Source organism: Theropithecus gelada, chromosome 1, assembly GCF_003255815.1.
Source record: "Theropithecus gelada isolate Dixy chromosome 1, Tgel_1.0, whole genome shotgun sequence".
Taxonomy (NCBI): domain Eukaryota; kingdom Metazoa; phylum Chordata; class Mammalia; order Primates; family Cercopithecidae; genus Theropithecus; species Theropithecus gelada.
The window spans coordinates 130,201,282-130,223,608 of NC_037668.1; the positions used below are offsets into that span (position 1 = coordinate 130,201,282).

General features: G+C 35.3%; 1 protein-coding gene across 2 annotated transcripts in view; it reads right to left on the bottom strand.

Annotated features, from left to right (window-relative positions):
- The window catches only part of OLFM3 (olfactomedin 3), a 201,042-nt gene that overhangs the window by 149,491 nt on the left and 29,224 nt on the right, over positions 1-22,327 (bottom strand). The window contains exon 2 of one of the 2 annotated variants that reach the window (XM_025392137.1): positions 20,604-20,664. The exons of the other annotated variant lie outside the window; for it this stretch is intronic. The gene's annotated coding sequence lies outside the window, so the exon portion shown is untranslated. The remainder of the gene's footprint in view (positions 1-20,603; positions 20,665-22,327) is intronic. 2 annotated transcript variants of the gene reach the window in all.

Below are 22,327 nucleotides of genomic sequence, written 5' to 3' on the forward strand. Positions count from 1 at the left end.
AGTTTTCTAAATTTTTGTCTAAATAAGTCTCACTGAAACACATTTGTGAACACATACCTTCATTCCCTGTTGCATCAAATTGGGTACTAAAAGAACCAGATGTCAAAACACTCAGGGTTTTCTCTTTTTATTCCCCTCTGCATAAATACTGATTTTATATCTCTAGTTATCTTTAGTGTAATAGAAATGAGTCTTTTCTCTTAGCAATGCTGCGACTATATATGCTATTATATATTTTTATATATTATATATTTATATATTTTTATTGTTATAGATATTATATATTTTATGCATACATATAATAAAATAAACAACAATGACAACAAACAAATAAAAGCAAGCCTGCCATTTTAACACAAACTATGCAGGAAGTTATGATTATAAAAAAGTGATTGCTAATTATATCTTTTAATGTCACATATAAAAAAAGTTCTTCCTATGTATTTGGAATGAAATTACATGTCTTATATTTTGCCTGTTTTAATTGTATAATATATAATAACACTATTCCAATCATATCTGAATTTCACAATAAATATCCAGAACTTATTTCTTCTAAAATACTTTTTTACATGGTTTCCAAAACACCACTCTTTGTGTTCCCTCACTACCTCACTGCAAGCTCCTCCTCAATCTTCTTTGCTGGCTCTTTTTATCTTCTTGACCTCTGAATGCTGGAGTGCTTAGTCCTCAGGTCCAGAAAGACAGAAAGGTATTTTCACTTTCCTGAACTCACCCCCTAAATGAGTTTATGCAATCATATCGTTTAAAGTATCACGTACATGCTGAGGTTTCTCAAAATTGTCTCATATACCTTATCTCATGATAGGTCAGCAAATGATATTGGTGCTACTTTCAAAATCAGAGCCGTCCTCATGCTTTGACTTCTATTCCAACTGTACAGATATACATTAGTATATATTCCAATTTTTTGAACCCCTACATCTCCATCTTCCTGTTTTCTCCAGAGTAGCAAAAGTGATCTTTTTATAAAAGAAGATTTGAACAAGCCATTCCTCTGTTAAAAAGCCTCTGGTGGCAGCAGTTTTTACTGAGGATTCAATCTAAAATCTACTTACCGTATTTAAGACCATTTGGGATCTGGTCCCAGCTACTTTCTTAATATCATCTCTGATCCCTCCCTAATCGCCTAGAAGTAGGTTGGCCTCTTTTGTGTTCCTTGAACTCACCAACATGGTTCACCGCTAAACCCTTTTACTCTCTCCATCCTTGAACACCCATCCTCCCCATCCGCTTGCTTTCTTCACATTTCTGCTCAAATGTCACTTTAACAGAGAGACCAACCATGACTTTAGTGTATAAAGTTCATAGACCAACTGAACCCTTTACCCTTTATCCCTTTATGTAGGTAGATTTCTCAACTTACCACACCCATATTACTAGTAATAGGTTTATCTGCATTTTTAAAAATTTACTATCTCTGTCTACTAGTATCCTCTGTAAGAACGAGGGCTTTGTCTGCTTTATTCATTGCTATATTCCTTACAAAAGTGCCAAGCTTGGGAAAGGAACTCAATAAATACTTATTGATTGAACAAATAAATGAATTCCACATCTGCCATTTACTGCAAACATGGGCAAGTATTGTAAACTCTCGATGTCCCAGTTTCTCTATTTGCCTAGCAAAAAAGAAAGAAAATCTAACTTACACAGTCTATTTAAAGTTAAATGGCACTATATGCTATGGGGATACCTGAGCAGGTAGTATATCTTAATGAATAATTTATGTTACTTTGACAGTCTAGCCAGGAACTATTTGCATTAGCACAGATTTTTAGCACTTGAATTTTCCTATTCTAATTTATTTATGAGTCAGTTTCACCTGACAAAAATTAATGACCATCACAAACATGTATTTTGGAAGATCACATGAGACAAATACACAAAATTTGAATTAGTAATTGTGAATGTTGTATGATAATTTATAACATTTTTCACTGAAGTTTGTTTATGCTGTGGTATACAAAGGAAAACCAAAGTATTAACCTACATTTTTTGCAAAATATGTTAAATGAAACACAATGGTCTCATTCCTATCTCAATATTCCTGGTGTATGTAGCTTAGACCTCATAATAAGCTGAAGACCGACTTAATGAATCATTCATGATTAGCTTGAACTAATCATCAGAATGATCAGATGTTGGCAGGGGTTCCTGTAATAAAAGGAAATGATCTACTATCTGTAAGTGCCTCAGAATTCTGAAGGTTCGTAGATTCTATTTTTTCCCTAATACTTAGTCATTTTCTGTAGCCATTTGTCTTGAATAAGCCCAAAACAGGAAAGGTCAGCCAGATTCAAGATTTCAAAGGTGTCATTTCTTCAGCAAACATGCAGTATTCTTGATAGACTTTGAAATATTTTGCATCTATAAAGGTTTCATTCAGAATCATAAATTACAAGATCTTCCAATCTTTAAGATAAGGAGTATTTTGAGCTTGAGTCAGCAAAACCATTCAAACTCAAATTTCTTTTCTTTCTTTTTTTTTTTTTCAAGACGAAGTCTGGCTCTGTCGCCCAGGCTAGAGTGCAGTGGCCGGATCTCAGCTCACTGCAAGCTCCGCCTCCCGGGTTTACGCCATTCTCCTGCCTCAGCCTCCCGAGTAGCTGGGACTACAGGTGCCCGCCACCTCGCCCGGCTAGTTTTTTGTATTTTTTAGTAGAGACGGGGTTTCACCATGTTAGCCAGGATGGTCTCGATCTCCTGACCTAGTGATCCGCCCGTCTCGGCCTCCCAAAGTGCTGGGATTACAGGCTTGAGCCACCGCGCCAGGCCAGACTCAAATTTCTTTGTTCCAAATAATGAAAGGATTGCCACTGGTGAAACAAATACTGATTTTTTTTCAATTTTTCTATCTTTATAAACAAGGTGGATTGTAAATGGAGAGGTGTTGATTGGGATAATTTTTCTTTTAAATAAAACTAAAATATGTAAATATTTAAAGTTTTTCAGATGATCTGAAAAAAACTTTACCAAATACGTAGCTAGTTAATAGTTATCTATCTATCTATCTGATTAACTTTCTCACTGGTACTTTTGATCAAAAGTCACTATTTATTAAATGTACCCTGGCTTTGCTATTTACCACAATAAACAACTGATTTGTCTTAGAAACACATATCCAGCCTTCAGGACTCAGTTCAAGAAAGCCTACCTTTATGAAGAAAGTATAATTTCTTATTTTCTCCTTTACTGGACTAAGTTGTTTACATATAGGTCTTCTTGGCTAATTTATAGAGTCCTTGAGTTATTTAATCTTCTTTTGTTTTAGTTTCTTACTACTGAATACAATTCTATTTTAAATCTCAGATTTATTTAATCTTTTTAGTTACCTAGTACTGAACACAATTTTATTTTACAGCTCAATTATTTATTTTAAAGCAACAGAAACATTTTTGTGAGTAGATAGTAAATATAATGACTAATAGAATCAATGATAGTAAATAGATTTTTTGCATCTCTCTGCAATGAAATAAGAAAAAGAGATGTAGTATTATAAATATATGTAAGACATGCATATGTGTATATGTCTTGCATATGTTTATAAAGGAGATATAGAGTTATAAACATATCCAAGATCCAAGACAAAATCTTTTTTTCTAAAAAAATTATCTAAAATAATGAAACTACTAAGATAGATAAAGTATGCATAGCAGGAGATGATACAACCACTTACCAATGAGCATTCATTCCATTGTTGGTTCATTCATTTATTTATTCACACAAAAACTTTTGGGGCTACCAGTAACAAGATATGCCTGAGCTATCTTTGTTTTTTTTGTTTTTTGTTTTTTGTTTTAAATGCTGTAATTAAAAATCAAAAGGACTCTGGACAACACAGGAGACTGACTACTCACATTCATGGTCTGGAGCTGCATATTTCATTATGAGAGCCACTAGTCTTCGGTGGCTATTCAGCACTTGAAATGTGTCTAGTCTTAATTGAGGGGTGCTGTAAGTTTTATTCTACCTGTAAGTTTTATTTCAGAAACAACATGAGTAAATGTACAAAAATGCATGCTAGTTTCCAAGACTTCTTAACTTAAAAATGTAAAACTTCTCAATATTTTTATTAATAACACATTGAAATGATAGCATGTTGGACATACTGGGTTAAATGAAATTTATTAGTCAACTTAATTTCACCTGATTCTCTGAACTTTTCATTGTGACTACTAGAATATGTGAAATTACATATGTGGCTCACATTATATTTCTACTGGACAACAGTATTCTAGGACTGAGATTGGCAAACTTTGGCTTGTGGGCCAAATTCGTCCCTCCACCTGTTTTTGTAAATATAATTTTATTGGAATACAGCCCCACTCATTTGTTTACATATTGTTCATGCCTGCTTTTGTGCTACACTGGCAGTTGAGTAGTTGCAATAGATACTGTATAGCCCACGGAGTCTAAAACCTTTATGATCTGGCACTTTACGAACAATTTTAAAGACGCCTACACTAGATGTTGTTTTCTCTCGCTATCTCTGCTTCTCTTTCTCTGCCTTTCTGCCACTTCTTGCTATGAATTAGGCAAGCCCCTTTGTAATAACTATGTTCTAGAAGTAAACAGACTTTTTGGTTTATCCAATTACTATTAATCCTATTTGTTCAGAGTATTTTCGACCAGACTCTATTATCCAGCCTATAGATCAAATGTTTAGTTCAGTCCAGTGAGTGACTAGCTTGGGGCAAAAAATAAACCTAGTATTTTTACCCTTCACATACTTCTGTGAGCAGGTAGAACAGGATGCTGGGCCCAGCAGGTACTGTGACCCATGTGTCCAACATATTTAGCACTGTATTAGTCCTTGGGTAAAAAAGATAAGAGAGTGACAAATATAGATTCATATAACAAGAGACAACTAGCTCAGATTCTGGGTTACGAGGGAGAGTCTTTAATAGAAAGCTTTGAGGGGAAAGGAAGCATTGGTTGACAGCTAAGAAAGTAAGGAAAACTATTCACCTTTCTGATTTCTTTCCTTGATCTTTATGAATCACAGTGCTAATACTTTATTTTAAAATGAGTTTACTTATAGTATAGATTTAGATCTGAGTATAAGTATTAAAATATGTATTCTAACATAAATTTAAAATGACCTTTATATTATCCATTTAAAATTATTTTAATGATACTACCATTTCTTTTATAATTAAGAACTAACCAAACTGCCCAACCTTTGAATAGAATTATAATCCAAAAGCAAATTGTTTTTCTATCTTATGTCACAGAATGAAATAAATTAAATTAACTTGTTAACTTTCATTATAAAAGGATTTACTTCAAATTTACATGTAAGAATGTATAATTTCTTCTACCTATAAGTTTTATTTCAGAAATAACATGAGTAAATGTGCAAAGTTGGCTAGAACAGATGGATATATATGACTATTGTGAAATCAAAGTGGATTTCATTCTATTTCTGGAAACATGACACACTGTTTCTTGCTTGTAATGAACATGTACTCTAAAATGTTTTAATTTAGCTTTAATTTTAGCTTTTGATAATTTCATAGCTCTTCTAAGATGTATACTTACCTTGAGTGTAAATAATAACTTGTGGCTAAAAGTAATAACTTTACTTTCAACATTTTGAACTAGATGTGTCACCTAAACCTGAAGATAAAGTAAATTAAAAGGCAAATAACAGTGTTTCTAATGTTTTATCAATAAATTCCTTTCCTCAAGAATGAAGTCCATCCTCTTTTATTCTATCCTAAAGCAGTAGGCGTGGTGACTGGGGTTAGTCCAAATTTAACACATTTTATTGGCTACTGTGCTAATAAGTGACATTTTCAAGTGAAGTTAGATAGCTACGTATGACTGTTTTCAGTGTTGTTCCTATGAGAATTGTCTTCCTCTCAATAATGCTTTGGGTCAAAATACACTGAATTGTAAGTGTATGGATATGTGTAACCTTTCTGCACACCAAACTCAATTTCAACAGTTTTACTGCTGGGGAGGGAAAGGCTGAGCCAATCGCACCACCTGGTTCATTATGAGGCTATTTTAGTAGACGAAGTATTATGTAAAGTCAAGTCTCCATATGGTTCATTTTGGCATACTAGAATTCTACATTAAAAGTTTGTAGGATAAAATGTTAAATTGTTTTTCTACTATGGTACCTATATCTTCATTGGAGATCCAAAGAGGAAAAATAAGTGATTGGATTTAAGAAAGGATTTAGGTATCCCCTAGGTTTGCTGAACATCATGATGCCATCCCAGCTGGAATTGGGAGACAGACTTCAATCACATTTTAACAAAATAATCATTCTTATCCAAGGCACTATCACTCTGGGCTATTCTTACTCAAATTATGATGTATCTTGCTCTTTGTAAAAGTAAGATTTTAATAAATTGTCACACCTACTTGACATCTTTATTTAACCTTTCTTGCTTTTTTGTGGACAAAATTTTAGAGTTTTAAACAAACTAATAAACACCATCTTTGATAACCTATTTTCAGCACTACTTGACTTCTGTGTGCACTTTCTACTACTAATGCCCATCCTCTACTTCTTAAAGTTTTTTTCATCCCATGATTTCTAAGACAATTCTCACTTCTATTTTTCTCATCTCTCCGGCACTAGTATTCAGTTCCCCTTACCGAAGTCTTCTTCTAACTTGTTGAAGTTCAACACATTTTGGTTCTGTGTTTTCACTTCTAGCTATATATATTTTGGAATAATCTCATTTACCCAATGGTTTCAACTATCTGCAATGTGTTGATACCTCTCAGATCAATATCTTCAGTCTTGAATGCTATACATAGTTATATCTAATTGCTTATTGCACATACCACAGGTTCCTCAAATGCTATGAGTACCAAGGAGTACTTTCACGCTTTCCCTTTACCACCACCTCCAAAGTCTATTCCTATTCTTTTATTCTTTTTCTCAGTTAATGGCATCACCATCCACAGTCAAGATACAAGTCACAGAGTTATTAATTTATTCTATTTCTCAGTTTATACATTACTGGTCACCAAATTCTGCCAGTTTTACTTTATGATTTTTTTTTCTTGCATCTGTCATGTCTCAATTCAACACAATAACATTTTTTTAAAAAAAAAAAACCTTTACAGAATTTTCTTGGAATTCTCTCCCTTCTCTGATACCAATCTTTTCCTATACCAGTCTAAACTTTACAGCACTACCATAGCAATCTTACTAAAAACAAAATCTGCTGAAAATCCTCTTCTAGATATGTGATTATAAAGTAAAAGAAAAAGCCTCTAATGTGCCACATAAAGGCCTTTATAATGTGGTCCTGATCTACTGAGTTAATCCAGTCTCATCTCTTATGATTCATTCCCACCCCCTCATTTGTCTTTGATTCCAGGTATACCAAACTTTCCACTGGACCCACAAACATCAACTATTTTTTTAAAAAATCCATACCTTTTTCAATTCTGTTTTCTTGCTGGTAATACTCCATCTACTCTCACCTTCTCTTCCTAGGAAATATCTATTTGTCTTCCAATATTCAAATATCCTTTTTGTTCTTTGACACTTTGGCAGAGCTCTACCTTTGTTGGACTAGTGAATACCTTCAATATTAAATATAAATTTGGCTTTGAAAATTTTGAGTCTGTAAATATAAGCTTATTATAAGCTTATTCATTTTATCTAGACTTACTGTAATGTCAATGGAAACCTTGATATTTTGAATAGCACTTAGTAGTTCTTCAAATATCTGTTTTGAACATTTAGTAAGAAATAAAAACATGTAACTACAACTGGACAGATTTCCCCAAACATAATTTATAGGGAATCAAAGAAAGAGAGATGGGATCTTTTGCATCTATTTGGGTTTTGACTGTCTTAACTCTGTGTCCATATATTGTGACATGACATAATAACTAATGCTTTATTATTCCTCTATCTTCCTAATCATATCATGAACTCCTCCAAGATAGAGAATGTCCATCCTAGGACCTCTAATAGCAGAAACAATAACAAAAAGTGGCTGTAGATCAAACTTCAGATAAGATAACTTGATAATATCAAAGGAGAATCATTAGAGAAAAACTCCAGAATGCTAAAGTCTCAATCTTTCTTTTAGTTCCACGAGACCTCTCTTGGTGTTCAATGTTCATTGAGAGGCCAAATAAAACTAACTGCATAGCTACGATTTTAAAGATATCATTTGGGAAGGGCTGTGATGAGAGATACACTTTTTAGACGTTTGGAGTCAGTCTCATATCTAAATGGCTTAATCCCAATATGTGGGGATTTTGTGATTGTTTAACATTTTGTACTGTTTTATTTTCCCTTCTTTCATCAGCAAAAAAACTCTACAAGTCAATTTATATTTTACTTACTTTTTAATTATCCACCTTAACTCACTATCCCTAAACCAACTTGTGCTGCTGGTGTCTTGGATTAGGATGGGATGGCAGAAATGGGAAAAAACTGGAAAGACAAAAGGTATTTGACAGACAAAATCAAGAGAAATGGAAAGGGAGAAGGTAAAGGAGAAGGTGTCAAAAGTGACTTCAAAATTTCTGATTTGTACAAATGGATAGGTGGTAAAATTCACTAAAGCAGAAATAATTAGACCAAATATATGTTAACACTAAGGACTGGAAGTCCATGAATTAATTTTTGGACATATTAAATGTGAGGTACTTTTGAGACATCTACAAGATGTCAAGTAGCTGTTGTAATGTTAGCTTAGAGCTCACAGTAGTATCACTAAATATAAGTAATTAATTACCTTACTAATTAAAAATAGAATTTTGACATTTGAAAAAATTTATTGATAAAAGATTGATATTGGTATTTTATGAGACTTTATCAGTGTCGAGTTGTACAAAGATAGCTAAAACAATCCTATCCTAAGAGTTTATTACCTATTCAGAGAGATAGGCATACATATGTAAAAACCACAAGTATTTTCTAGCTATACCCTAAGTACCACACTAGAGGTATAAACCAAATGCTATGAAGCCATATAGAAGGAAGCAAATAATTCTGTTGAGTGAGTGAGTCTGGAGTATAAAGATGAGAAAATGTAATAGGATATATGAAAGTTTAGCAGGGTTTTGTAAGAATATTGAGCACTGAGCCGGGCATGGTGGCTCATGCCTGTAATCCCAACACTTTGGGAGGCTGAAGCGAGCAGATCACAAGGTCAGGAGATCGAGACCATCCAGGCTAACACGGTGAAACCCCATCTCTAGTAAAAATACAAAAAATTATCCGGGCGTGGTGGCGGGCACCTGTAGTCCCAATTACTCGGGAGGCTGAGGCAGGAGGATGGTGTGAATCCAGGAGGCGGAGCTTTCAGTGAGCCAAGATTGCGCCACTGCACTCCAGCCTGGGAGACAGAGCCAGACTCCGTCTCAGAAAAAAAAAAAAAAAAAAGAATACTGAGCACTGTCATTCATAATTGAAAAGAATGAGTTAATTCTCAGAGGCATTAAACTTCATTACATACTGGAGACTAGCAAATGGTCCTTTGTGAGAGGAATATAGTCAGGCAAGTGATGCTTTTCCTACAGCTCTAATTTCTGGGAAGAATTTTTGAAAACACTACTCATCAATTTCTCTCTTTCTGATAATCTTAAATTTTGTAATTCAACCAATTTTCTTATGATAACAAAATTAGGTTGATAAGCTTCTAGACTTAGTTATGTCTTTTCATGCCTGTACTATGTCTTTGCAAATATTCTGTGGTTTTAGGCAAGTTGATTACATCTAAAACAAAATGCTCAGGTGGTGTTTTGTGAGGCTTGTTATCGTGGTGTATGATTTCCAATAGGGAATACAGGTATTCCCAAAAATATAAACTATGTAGGTGTGCATTCAAAAGCTGCTTCCAGAACTAACTCTTGCTTGAAAAGAACAAGGTAATTTTATAGCTATTGTCCCAGACCTGTGGATTATCTCTGAGTTTCCACTCAACCCATAGTGAGCAGAACCTTTTTCTTGGTGTTTTGATTGCTAAAAAATGAAAGATGTTTGAAGAACGCTTAGGCTGAATGTCCATGCAATGTATTCCATCAGTGTCAGAGACAATGAAGATCAAAAGGCAAGCAGATCAAGAAACACCAAAGGGACAGTATGAAAGCTACATAGCAAATTCTGAATACAAATGAAAAACATTTTCACCTTCACAGTAAATCACCCAGGGGATTCAGATTAAAAATAAAACACCCAACACGATGTTCAGTTAAAACATCACCTAAAGATCTAAATGTTGCTAATTTCAGAGCCACATGTAACTGAAATAATAATGTGCATGATTGGTTATTGCACAGGAATTAAATAATTGCTAAAAAGTTACACGTACTTTCTTTTTCTTCCTTATGTTACATAAGTGAGGTCTCTCTGGGAAGAGGCTGAATAATTAGGAAGTAAGAGAATAACAGTGTGGCTTCTTAAAAGGTTAGAGACTATTGAAATTGACAAATAACCAATTCCAAGCATCAGATATCTAGCAATAATAAGGAAGTGAGAATGGAAATTAGAGAAACTGTAGACATTACTTTCCTCCTAAGCATATTTAATTCTGAAAATATCCCAAGGGATAGGGAGGGTGATAACATAATGCTTGCATTTAACTGACAACCAGAGAAAAATGTGAGTGCACAGCAGAAAGAGGTGCAGCAACTGTGGATTGTGCTATGATTTATGTGGCTAAATGAATGAGCCGTAGAGCTGCTACCGCATTCTGAAGACATTGGCAAGTGAATGGCTTATATCACCGATTCTGTCTCTAATTACTGAGCCTGTAGTAACTAACCCAATTTCCCTGAAACATTGAAACTTTTAAAAACATGGCGGGAAAAAGGCACACTATATGCTTTACTCAGTACTGAAGTTTTGAATTACATGTTCATTGTGTCCACTGTTCTTATTAGCTTGAAAAGTTTTATTAAATTTTACATTTAAAACATTGCAATATTGGAATGTCACAGATTTTTCATTATTTAGCCCATCGTACCTTTTCAACTAAGTCATTTCAGTGGTTCTTTTTTACACTGTGAGGTAGTAGGTATGACGGATGTTATCAGTCCTGTTCTACTGGGAGAAAATAGGCTCAGAAATGTCTAATGCTTTTCCCAATTCATATAATTTATTAGTGTTGAAGTCAACATTATTCCACTATTTGAGAGTTCTATCTACAATACTACATTGTAGACTTGGGGACTAGCAGAGCATACAGATTAGCTGCATCGTAAGTTTTCTTCAGAACATGTATGCTTTTCATCATCTTAATTTTAGAATGTAGTGTTTGTGATCTCCAATCAGGCGAGATAAAGAGAGGATTTGGAGAAGACACAAGAATAATTTCCTGTATAAAATGTATGAGCGTGAGAGTGGATTTTTGAGTTAAAGTGATTTTTTTCCCCTCAAATAGAGTGGTATAGTCTTTTAAATGACTTTATTTTAAAAAGTTTATTTATTTTCAGTTGACAAATGAAAATTTACATTATTATGTATACAAAGTTATGTTATATATATAGATGATTATATATGTATGATATATATGATTAAATTAATGTGATTGACATATCTGTTACCTCACATACTTATATTTTGTGGTAAAAACATTTAAAATCTAATTTCTTAGCAATTTTCAAGTATACATTATTAACTGTAGTCACCATGCTGTGCAATAGATTTGCAGAACTTTTTCCTCCTAACTAAAACTTTGTACCCTTTGACCAACATCTCCCCATTCGCCCCCGCTTCCCTGGTCTCAGCCCCTGGTGTTAGAAAACAATTTTGGATAAAATAGTTACAAAGCTTTTGACCAGGAGGTGCTCTGGACTACCTATAAGCTGCATCGGAGGCTGCCGTGCATGCAGGCATATCAGTTATACTGCATCCTAGTTTTCAACATTACAGAATAATGTTTTATTGTTGAATATGTTAAAGGAGATAAAAATATAAAGCCAAACAAGATAGGTCCTAGACTTTGGAAAAATACATATTTCTAAAATGTCAACAGATTCTTCCTTTCCTCCCCTGCTTTTTTTTTTTTTTTTTTAAATGTTTTTACTTTCACTTTCTAAAGCTCTGTTGAATTTAGGGGCATAAGGATGAGAAAAGACTGGCCCCCAACTTGAGTGCATTGTCCACTGTGAATCTTGATAGTAACAGGTATCCCTCATCAAGCACTTCTACATGACATGCACTGTGTTCGGCTTATAAAACATCTACAACAACCTTATGCAATAGGTATTTGAATATTATCAGTTCTTAATGCAGAAAATTAGTCTTAGAGAGATCTTTAAATTTGAATTTAGATCTGTCTCCATTGGGCTGCAATACAGAAATCAGACTTTTAAAAAGGCTGCATGGCAAGATAGAAAGGCGACTCAATCTCCAATGAAGCTAGATGGCTGCTAAGTCAAGACCCCATAAGGCAGCATTAATCTATATAAGTTCCTTCAATTTCAGAATCTGTTAGTGATTGGACATGACAGAACTGAGGGTTGCTGATATGTCAACCAAACGCACAAGAAAGTGGAATACATAGTAAAAATGCAAATTTACAATTTCCCATGAGAACTATGACAAAGGGATTATTTTGTTTATACTGACCCCTAATTATCAGAAAATAATCTGTGTAAGAATGCTTCGTCATATAACACTAATAATATCAGTGTCTATATCCTTAATTCTCTCTACAGAGGATAAAAGTGTTTCTGTTGCAACATGACACTTGTGTTCTTGAAAAACCCTGTATTCTGCAAAACTATGTACTAAAAATAAAATTACAAGGCTGATGGAGGAAATGGGGGTGCAGCAAAACCTATGTAATTGTGTACCCAAAGCACTAACATAAACAGTGATTGTTACCTAGAGAGATTACTTGAATAACTTGGAAAGGGAGTTCAAGATAGCTAGACTTTGCACCATGAAATATTATAAAGGCTGAAAACAATTGAATGGAAACGCTGACTTTTAAGCCAGCATTGGTATGACAATGCAGAAGACAGCAGAACTCGGACTCATTGTGACTGCTCTTCAGATGCACTCCGCAGTAACCACAACATGCCAGGAGCTTAGAGCAAGGCAGGGAGTGAGGAGATTCGGGGAGGGTAACCCAGGTCAAGGGCTCATTATAATTTCACTCTCACTATTCCAGCTCCACTTGCCTAGAATAAATTTTGTATAAAACCATACAACATTTCTGTTTTACTAGCATTATTGCTGTATTTGCCAATCATATGAGCTAGCTGGTGTTACAGAAGATACATTGTAACAGAGCAGTCTGGCTGTGTTGTCCTAAGAGTGTACTCTTAGCCCTGTGTATGGTTCTTAGGTGAGTATTGCCAAATTGCCTTAGTAATACTCATTTTATATTTATATATGACTGACCAACTCTCCCTTTTGATTGACACATTCTTAAGCTCTATAATATCTTTAGTCAGGGTATCTCAACCCACTCTACAGACAGAAGGGATTAGAGTTAACTAGAACTCTAGAGTTCTGCTAGTCCAACTGAGAAAACCCCAGAATAGCATCCATCGTTCATGTTAACCACTCTGCTTCAATTCATACAGAGATAGAAAGTTCACTGACTTGTAAGATCGCCCATTTATTCATCTACTTATAAAAAACACACATGATCATAATATTTCTAACATTCTGAGTGTTTAGAAAGGACAAAATACTTAAATAAGTCTTAAGTTTAAGAATAAATTGGACAGAAAGAAAATTCTGATTTGGAGACGATGATGAGACTATTTGGATAACATAAGTAAAATGTTCAATGGCTCTAGGAGTCGTCTTTTTGGATATGGCAATTTACCATAGGAATGCTTATCTATAGAACTGGGAAGAGTAGATCATGGGGAAAATAAAAATTTCTCTGAAGTATATTTTTAGAGGATTAATGACTTGTAAATTTCTCAAGTAGTTAATGATAGATTGTTGCATGTAGAAGCTGAAAGAGAAACTAATTTGTAATTATATATAATGTTACATTTAATTTGTAAATGGAGAAATTTAAGTTCAGTAAACAAGATGATCAAAGTCATTTGTAAATTATAGTAACATATTTAAGATAGATACTGTATTTAGTAATCTATCAAATTTTGCATTTTATATTTCATTCCTAGAACGTATTACATACCACATTTGAAGCCTTTTTTGTTAGTGAAAAATAGCAGAGGCATAAGAAATCATTTTTCTTAACATAGACATTTTTTTTTTTTTTTTGAGACGGAGTCTCGCTCTGTCTCCCGGGCTGGAGTTGCAGTGGCCGGATCTCAGCTCACTGCAAGCTCCGCCTCCCGGGTTCACGCCATTCTCCTGCCTCAGCCTCCCGAGTAGCTGGGACTACAGGCGCCGCCACCTCGCCCGGCTAGTTTTTTGTATTTTTTAGTAGAGACGGGGTTTCACCATGTTCACCAGGATGGTCTCGATCTCCTGACCTCGTGATCCACCCGTCTCGGCCTCCCAAAGTGCTGGGATTACAGGCTTGAGCCACCGCGCCCGGCCTTAACATAGACATTTTTTATAAAAAATCTTTTTAAGATATTTAAGTCTAGTAAATAAAATTAAGTTAGAGATAGAAAATACCTGCAGAAATCCCTTTCCTAATGGTACAGATCTTTGAAAGACTAAAAGAATTATATAATAAACAGTCATTAATATTGTCCTGATTTATAGTCTTGTAGTATTTCAGAATAGAGGAGATAGAGATTTACTGCAGACAGTGAGGAGAGACCATGCATTAGAAATAAGTAAATTATCAGAATAGGTCACAAGGTAACCAATATATTTTCATGACTGAAAGATATAACTTATAAAGTTATTCAGGACACTGGACATAAAGTTTTCACAAGAGGTGAGTTACATAGAGCTAGTATGTTTAAAAAAATAATCGAAAGAAAGAAAGCCATATAGCAATGTGTACCTTGAAGGGTACAGAGAGTTCTGAGAAGATCTCAGGGTTCAGCTACTTAGCTTCCTTTCCTTTCTTCTAGATTTCTTTTCTACCACCCACAACAGCTTCCCTTTCATCTGTTTACACTCCTGTCAACATTTTTCATTTTACTCACCAAAATCTTCAAATTACTCAATTTTTTAAGCACAATTTCTGCTTGTCGTGTAATAGGTGTAGAGGTGTTTATTGAAGCTAAATTAAAAGTTTACTGTTAGTCACTGCTCATTAGTTATCAGCACCTTTTTCTTTTGGGGAGTTCAGTATTGTAAGAAGAAGGGGTGATGGATAGAATTGTAGGGATTATAAACTTCATGGAGGTCTTCAATTTGATGCAATCAGTCTGTATGGAGTTTTGACTGAATATTATACATCCCACCCCCTTCAATCTGGAGTACCTAGCAAAACTCCTTCCTTCTAGTAGGGATTTTGATGTGATTAGTTAATGTAAGTTATAGTAAAGTGGGTTGTTTCTTTTCCTTTATAAAATACGGAAACACCAAATAAAAGAAAAAAAAAATCACCTTTTTTTTTTTTTTTTTTTTTTTTTTTTTTTTAGAAAATTGAGCTTTATTCTCCAACTGGATTGTTGAGCACAAATGATGCGTGGATTATGGCCAAATGCAACTTTCTTCTTGATTTTTATTGATCCTTGATCATGTATCCAATGGGGTGAGTTTCTCTGGCTCGCAATGAAAATTCTAGCAGATTCCATGGCTTTTTATATTTTGATCAAAATAACAGCTTTAAAGTTACTTCATAGAACGAACATAGTTTTGATTCAGAAATTATCTTGTCCTTCATAATAATCAAAGAACAGAAACTGTTCTGTGTTAAATATTCTTCTCCCATCTCAATCTGACTTCAAATTGAAAACCTGGAGCTTTATTTGTAGTTTTCTTTATCATTTCAACCTGTTTGTCTCTACTTTTCCTTAATAGTTAACTCACTGTCAAAGTTGACAGTCCAGGGTGGTACATAGAGAGGAGTGGAGGAGGAAAAGCCAGTTCTTACTTGCTTGAGTATTATTACGCTCTTTGGGCTGCTAGTTAAATTTGGCAACCCTACGTGGTGTTCAGTTAATTGAAGCTAACCATCTCATTGTGTAGCTTTTTGGGATTTTCATGAATTCCCTGGTGGGCTCTCTTTCCTGCAGTTCAGTTGATACTAGTAGATGCACCATGTGCAGAATGGAGCTCCTTTCTCGGCACTGGACACCTGGCAGTACATCTTCAGATTCATTCTGCTGGGGTCTCTTCAATGCTTCTGGGTCACCTTATTGGGCAGGACTCAGAGCTCTCGTTATGCATTATTCCCCCATTACCACCCATAGTGTGTGGAAATTCTCACGTATTTCTTTTCCTGACAAACTCAAGGAGTACAGACACTTCCATAATCACGCTCCTTGTTCTGCTTCCAAAGCAGAAAATCAGCTTTTCCCTTGACTTCTAAATTCTTTTCAAGTGGGAGGGTAACTCCTGACCACAGTAAACTTCGACCGGGTCCAGTATAAGTTTTATGTGTCTAATTGCAGAAAATCCACTTCAAAGTTCTGCAAGTGGTTCTTTTGAAGTCCTCTTCACTACGATCTGTATTAGAAGGTAGCACCACAGGTATCTGGGGTGAGGAGACTGAGACTTAAACAGCCTGGCTTGACTCTCTTAGGAGAAATGTCTCCATCATTTTTTTTTCTTTTTTAAAAAAACTCTCAGACTACTTTGTCTTTGAGTTTAATGAGATCCAAGAGATACAAACAAGTTTCATTTCACCTCTTTGTGAATTCCTTTATATCCTTTTTGTATCACTGGTTTTGATAAGGAGACCAAAAGAGCTGGGAGGACACTTACATTCATCCCTTTAATAAATTCTTCATATGGGATTGGATATCTACCCTGTTATCTGTTGAAAGTGAGGAAAGGAAGAGTTTCATTTTAGGTTTTTTTTTTTTTTTCTCTTTCGTTTACACTGCCAACATAACAGTTATTAAATGTATTGTAAATACGAACTTACAAGTGAGTTTTTTTTCATCAAGGATAACCATGTCCTAGAAGGAGCGGACTCTCCTTATTCATGTTAATACCACAGTAACTAGTACAGTGCCTAGGGCATATGGATATTCAATAAATAGTAGTGAAAATAAAATGTATGCTTATATTGCACAGCTTTCACTTTCATTGATATGTCTGATCGTTGATTTTCTTCTCAGTTCAGTTAACACTGAGCAAAGTTTTATAGAAGAGATTCCTAAATTAGTCTTGAAGCAGATTGTAGGTGGTGATGGTGCTTGTATATGTATGTGGAAGAAAGTTTAAGAGAAGTATGGCCAAGAGAACAGCAAGTACTAAAACATGGGGGTGTGAGGAAAAGCATGTTGGGAAACGTTGAATATTGCTGGAGTGTATGGTAGAATGAAAAAGGCAAGAAATGAGATTAGAAAACAGCATATGGGTTTTATATACCACACTAAAGGGTGTGCAGTTTATCTTTAGGATAATGGGGGGATTTTGAAGAATTTTAATTGGAAAATACATTAGTTGAGAATAGAATATGTTTTTACAAATTTATAAGAGAAAGACTGAAAGTAAAAAATTTAATTGAAAGTGCAATGTGTTTTAAAATATTCAGCAATAAAGCTTCATGTTTCTGTTGATTAGTTATGTAGGACTTTAAATGGACCCTCACCATTATCAAGCAGTTTGCACTTTCTAAACTTTGTTTTTAGGGAAAAAAAGAAATTATTGTTTAAACTATGAAAGTTATTGCTATTTTCACCTCACAATCATGAAGAAAGGGACCTGGGAATTTTGCTCTCCACTCCTTGCAAGTAGATTCTTTCCACAAGTGCTCATTTAATTCTGAGTTAAAGAAACTAAAACTAAATACAAGAATATCAGCTGACAGTATACAAGAGAAACCCATTTTTATTTTAAGCAAGTTGGTACAAACCAAGGGAAGAAAGTAGAAACTGGGTTAGATGAAAGGCAGTGCTTCAAGGGAACTGGCATTTTGTCATAACCTCTCTCATTTATTTGAGGGTATGTCCTGTCATGTGGGTAAAGTATAAAGAAGCATTTCTGTGACAGCAAATTAGTCAGTATAAGACACTCAAGTCTATGTTCTGGCTTAAAGAGGGAAGATCATTCAAACCTCTTTAAATTGTGATGAAGTTTAAAAGCAAAGAAAATAGCACCGACAGCAACTCTTTTAGGAGACAGCAGCAATTGTTTAAAGGATACTAAAGGACCCCAGGAAAGTACAGAAGGATCAATTGGAATTTCCTTAGTACTTAGGAAACAGTGCTTTTGTTATTTTTGGCAAACATTATCTTCAAATAACCTGAATAAATGCACAATAGTATATAAACACCCAGGCTAATGGGAACTAAGGGCAGAAAATAATCAAAAGAAGAATAAAATGTTGTGGAATTAAAATGTGGGCTGCAAACAGGACAAAGATTTCGAAGGAAGGAAAAAAATGTGATATTTCTGGAGAATTAGCCATTAAGTCATGTACATTTATTGTAGCCAGACTTGGCAGTAAAACTGCTGGTAAAATAATGTCAGAGGTTTCAATATAAAACTCCTATTAGAAGCAGTTATTGTGTAAAATTAGCTATCCAGATCTTTGAGCATCCCACACCATCTGGCAGAAACGTACAAGCCCAGATGTCCTATATCTTTATGCAGAGTTTGGTGTCACTGGGTATTAAACCAAGAACCATAAATATCTCATTCCAGGGAAAAGCTAAGATATTGTTCATAGATTCAATTTACTCTACTTTGTCATTAGTTCAAATAACACAACATACTTATTTATAGTACCCATTCCACTATAACCAAATTGAAGAGGTTATATATTTTCTAAATATATTCTGAAGAGGCATATATTTTATGTACTGAAGAGTCATATCTTTTCAATTTGCATCTCCAGATCCATTCTTTACCCTTCACTTCCTGCAATGTGTTTGGGGGGAAAGGGGCTGATCATTGCCTTTTGGTTGTATTTGGTAAATGGGAGATACTGGTAGAACAACAAAGACAGGAGGAAAATGAAGTCCATATATTTATTCCCTTAATTATCTGCCTTTGCCAAAAGTTCTAGTTTATTTTGCATGAGCCTCTCCAAAAGGTGTATACCTCTCCAGTTTAGATAGCTAACTCCCCTTCTTTCATTAAGCTTGGGATAGTAGTTGTTCTCTTCTGCTATTAGCCCCGTGGTGCTGTAACATTTCTTGTTGATTTCCTTTAACCTCCTCATATGTTTTTTATTTTTCATTTTCATTTTTATTTATTACTTTATTCATTTTTGAGCCAGGGTCTTGCTCTGCTGAAGTGAAGTGGTGCAATCATAGCTCACGGCAGCTTTGATCTCCCGGGCTCAAGGTATCCTTGTGCCTCAACCTCCTGAGTAGCTGGCGCCAAGCCTGGCTAATTTTTTTCTTTTTTCTTTTTTCTTTTTCTTTTTTCTCTCTTTTTTTTTTTTTTTTGATGCTACAGATAAGGGCTTACTATGTTGCTCAGGCTGGTCTCAAATTCCTACGCTCAAGCGAGCCACTTGCCTTGGCCTCCAAAGAGCTGGGATTACAGGCGTGAGCCACTGTGCTGGGTCCTTCTCATACTTTGGTAAATGAATCCTTTATTAAAGTTCTTTGTCTGAATTTGCCATTCGTTCCCGTTCAGGGCACTGATTGATAAGTATCCACTTACTAAAAGGTAAATGGCTTAGCTTGTGGGGAAATGTTTTCATGTTATGTGCTGATCTGGTGTTAGGAAAATGTACAAGATGACAGAAAACCAATTAGTTAGAGCAAGAGAAGAGAACGTGAGCCCTGACATTCTATTTGACACTTACCAAAGCATCTGGAGGTCTTTACTGAGATCCTGGCTTGGAGCTCTCATATTTCTAGTTAATACACTGATATGAGGGCTTAATGTTGGCAGGTGTCTTTCTGATTTTCAAGGGTGTATGTGTGTTGAAAATACTTTTCCTTGTTTATTGTTAGCAGTTTGGGTTTGATATATTTCTTATATCTGATTGTTGGATAAAAGTCAGATATAAAAAAAATAAGTACAGTGTAAGTTTCCCAAAGGGAAATATTCTGAATGTCTGCTATAGAAATTAGGGCAAGTGTGGTTGTTTCATTAGCATTTTTTTTCTCTACTTCTCTGTTTCTTTTGTCATGTTTGCTCATTAACCTCCACTAGTTGCTATTCATATTAAAATTCCTCCAGGCTGTATATTGCCCTTCACATTTTTATCTTTTATACTACCTATCTCTTTTGGGATCTAACACACAGCAGGATTTCAATATACTATATCTATATTTAAATCACTCAGTAATTTGGGTTTCTTGTTTATATTTCTGAGTTGTAGTCCAACTGTGTACTCATGCCTACCCTTAAATGTCTTCCCTATTCAAAACTCTGACAATTTCTCATTTCATTTTGACCAAAAACCAAAAAAACAAATACCATGACCTCTGTGGCTATAAGTGATTTGCCTTCAACTTTACTGTGTTGGAATGCAGTGTAAGCTGCTGTAGCAAAAAGAGAAAAAATGTAATATAAAAAACAATGACTTAAGAAAGGCAGAAGTTGATTTTTCCCTCATGTAACAGTCAAAAGATCAATTGTTCAGGACTGGTCACAAAGGGTTCTGCTAACCACTTACATAACACTTTCATTTCGGGATCCAAGGTGACTGCTCAAGGTCCTGCCTTTTTACTTCCATCCTAGTCAGTGAAAAAAAAAAGAAAAAGGAAAATAACTGGAGGACGAAAGGAATAAACACCAATCATTTTAAGGACATGGTCTGAAAGTGGGAAAACTTATCAGCGGAAACAGACATTGGCTTGGGAACTGTGTTATACAGTCATACCATGGAGATGCAGACCATTTCCCCACCCTGGCCTATATTTCTTTGCCCTGAGGTATCCTGAGAAACAGGAATGCTAGCAAACTAACTTTCTTTCCTTTAGAGGAGCTGGGGGAGGTGGTATGTGGCAGTCATTCTTCAGAATATTCTTCCACCCCCAGCATCCACTCTCACTCTTTTCCCTTTTACCACTGACTCTTTTGAAAGGTTGGTTGCCTGTTATTTTTGGATCAAACATACGAAGAAAGCCCTTAACTTCTCCTTTTGAAAGTTTCAAGTTTCAGGAAGTCAACCAGCCAGTTCGTTTATTTTCTTGACCTAACAGTAGTTCCGTGATGCATTGGTTTTAACAAGTCAGCTGAAGCAACAAAATGAGTGGCTTGCCATTCTGCCTAGTCACTATAAGCTTGAGTACTAGAGTGAACGGCAAATAACTTTGTGTGAGTCCACATATTTTTTAAAATCTCCTAATCCTATGAGTTCATAGCTTCTCTACCTACATGATGCATTTGGCACTAGTTTGAATCGTCCCATCACATCCTTTTTACAATTGCTCTCTTCATCTAGAAGAAAACTTCACACCATGAAGAATTATGTTGCAAGAAATTTCCAAGTCAGAGAAGATAGCTTTCACAGAAATAATGTTCTAAAGTGAGCTTAGGTTTTCCAGTTAACCCACAGAATAGTGTTTAGTCCATAGTGTAGATAATGTGTAGCACTATTTTCAATTCTGGATCTTAGGAATGGGGTATCATCTAGTAAAGGAAACTGAAATGAAAAAGAACTTCCTCTCTTTTTGTTCTGGAAAAAAAAAAAAAAAGCATTGGTACCCCTTCCTCATATATCCCACTGGTATTCCATATACCCTTGCTTTTTTAAGGCCACTTATATGGAAAAGGCAAAAGAAAACTAACTTCTATTCCAATACTGTGTTTTCTCATTACCTTCAAATTAGCTACTTCCGCTATATAAAATCGTCCCTGTCTCTCAATGACTTCAGTCTGAGAGGAAGAATGTTATAGGATTCAACAAATTTCACTAATATGTGAACAAAAAGCCACAGCTCCTTATCATTCTCAGAAATCACTGGAGTTTTTAAAGAATGATGATTTTGTTGTGAATTGATTCATAGAATTTTAGGAAAGATAACAAGGAAGTCAAGTGAAATCAGGAAGCACAGAGATTAAGAATGGGAACATTCCCGCCGGGCGCGGTGGCTCACACCTGTAATCCCAGCACTTTGGGAGGCCGAGGCAGGCGGATCACGAGGTCAGGAGATCGAGACCATCCTGGCTAACACAGTGAAACCCCCTAGTTCCAGCTACTCAGGAGGCTGAGGCAGGAGAATGGTGTGAACCCGGGAGGCGGAGCTTACAGTGAGCTGAGATCGCACCACAGCACTCCAGCCTGGGGGACAGAGAGAAACTCCATCTCAAAAAAAAAAAAAAAAAAAAAAAGAATGGGAACATTCCTGCTTGAGATAGCTCCATGGAGCCTTTCCTGCCTTTTTATTCCTTCTC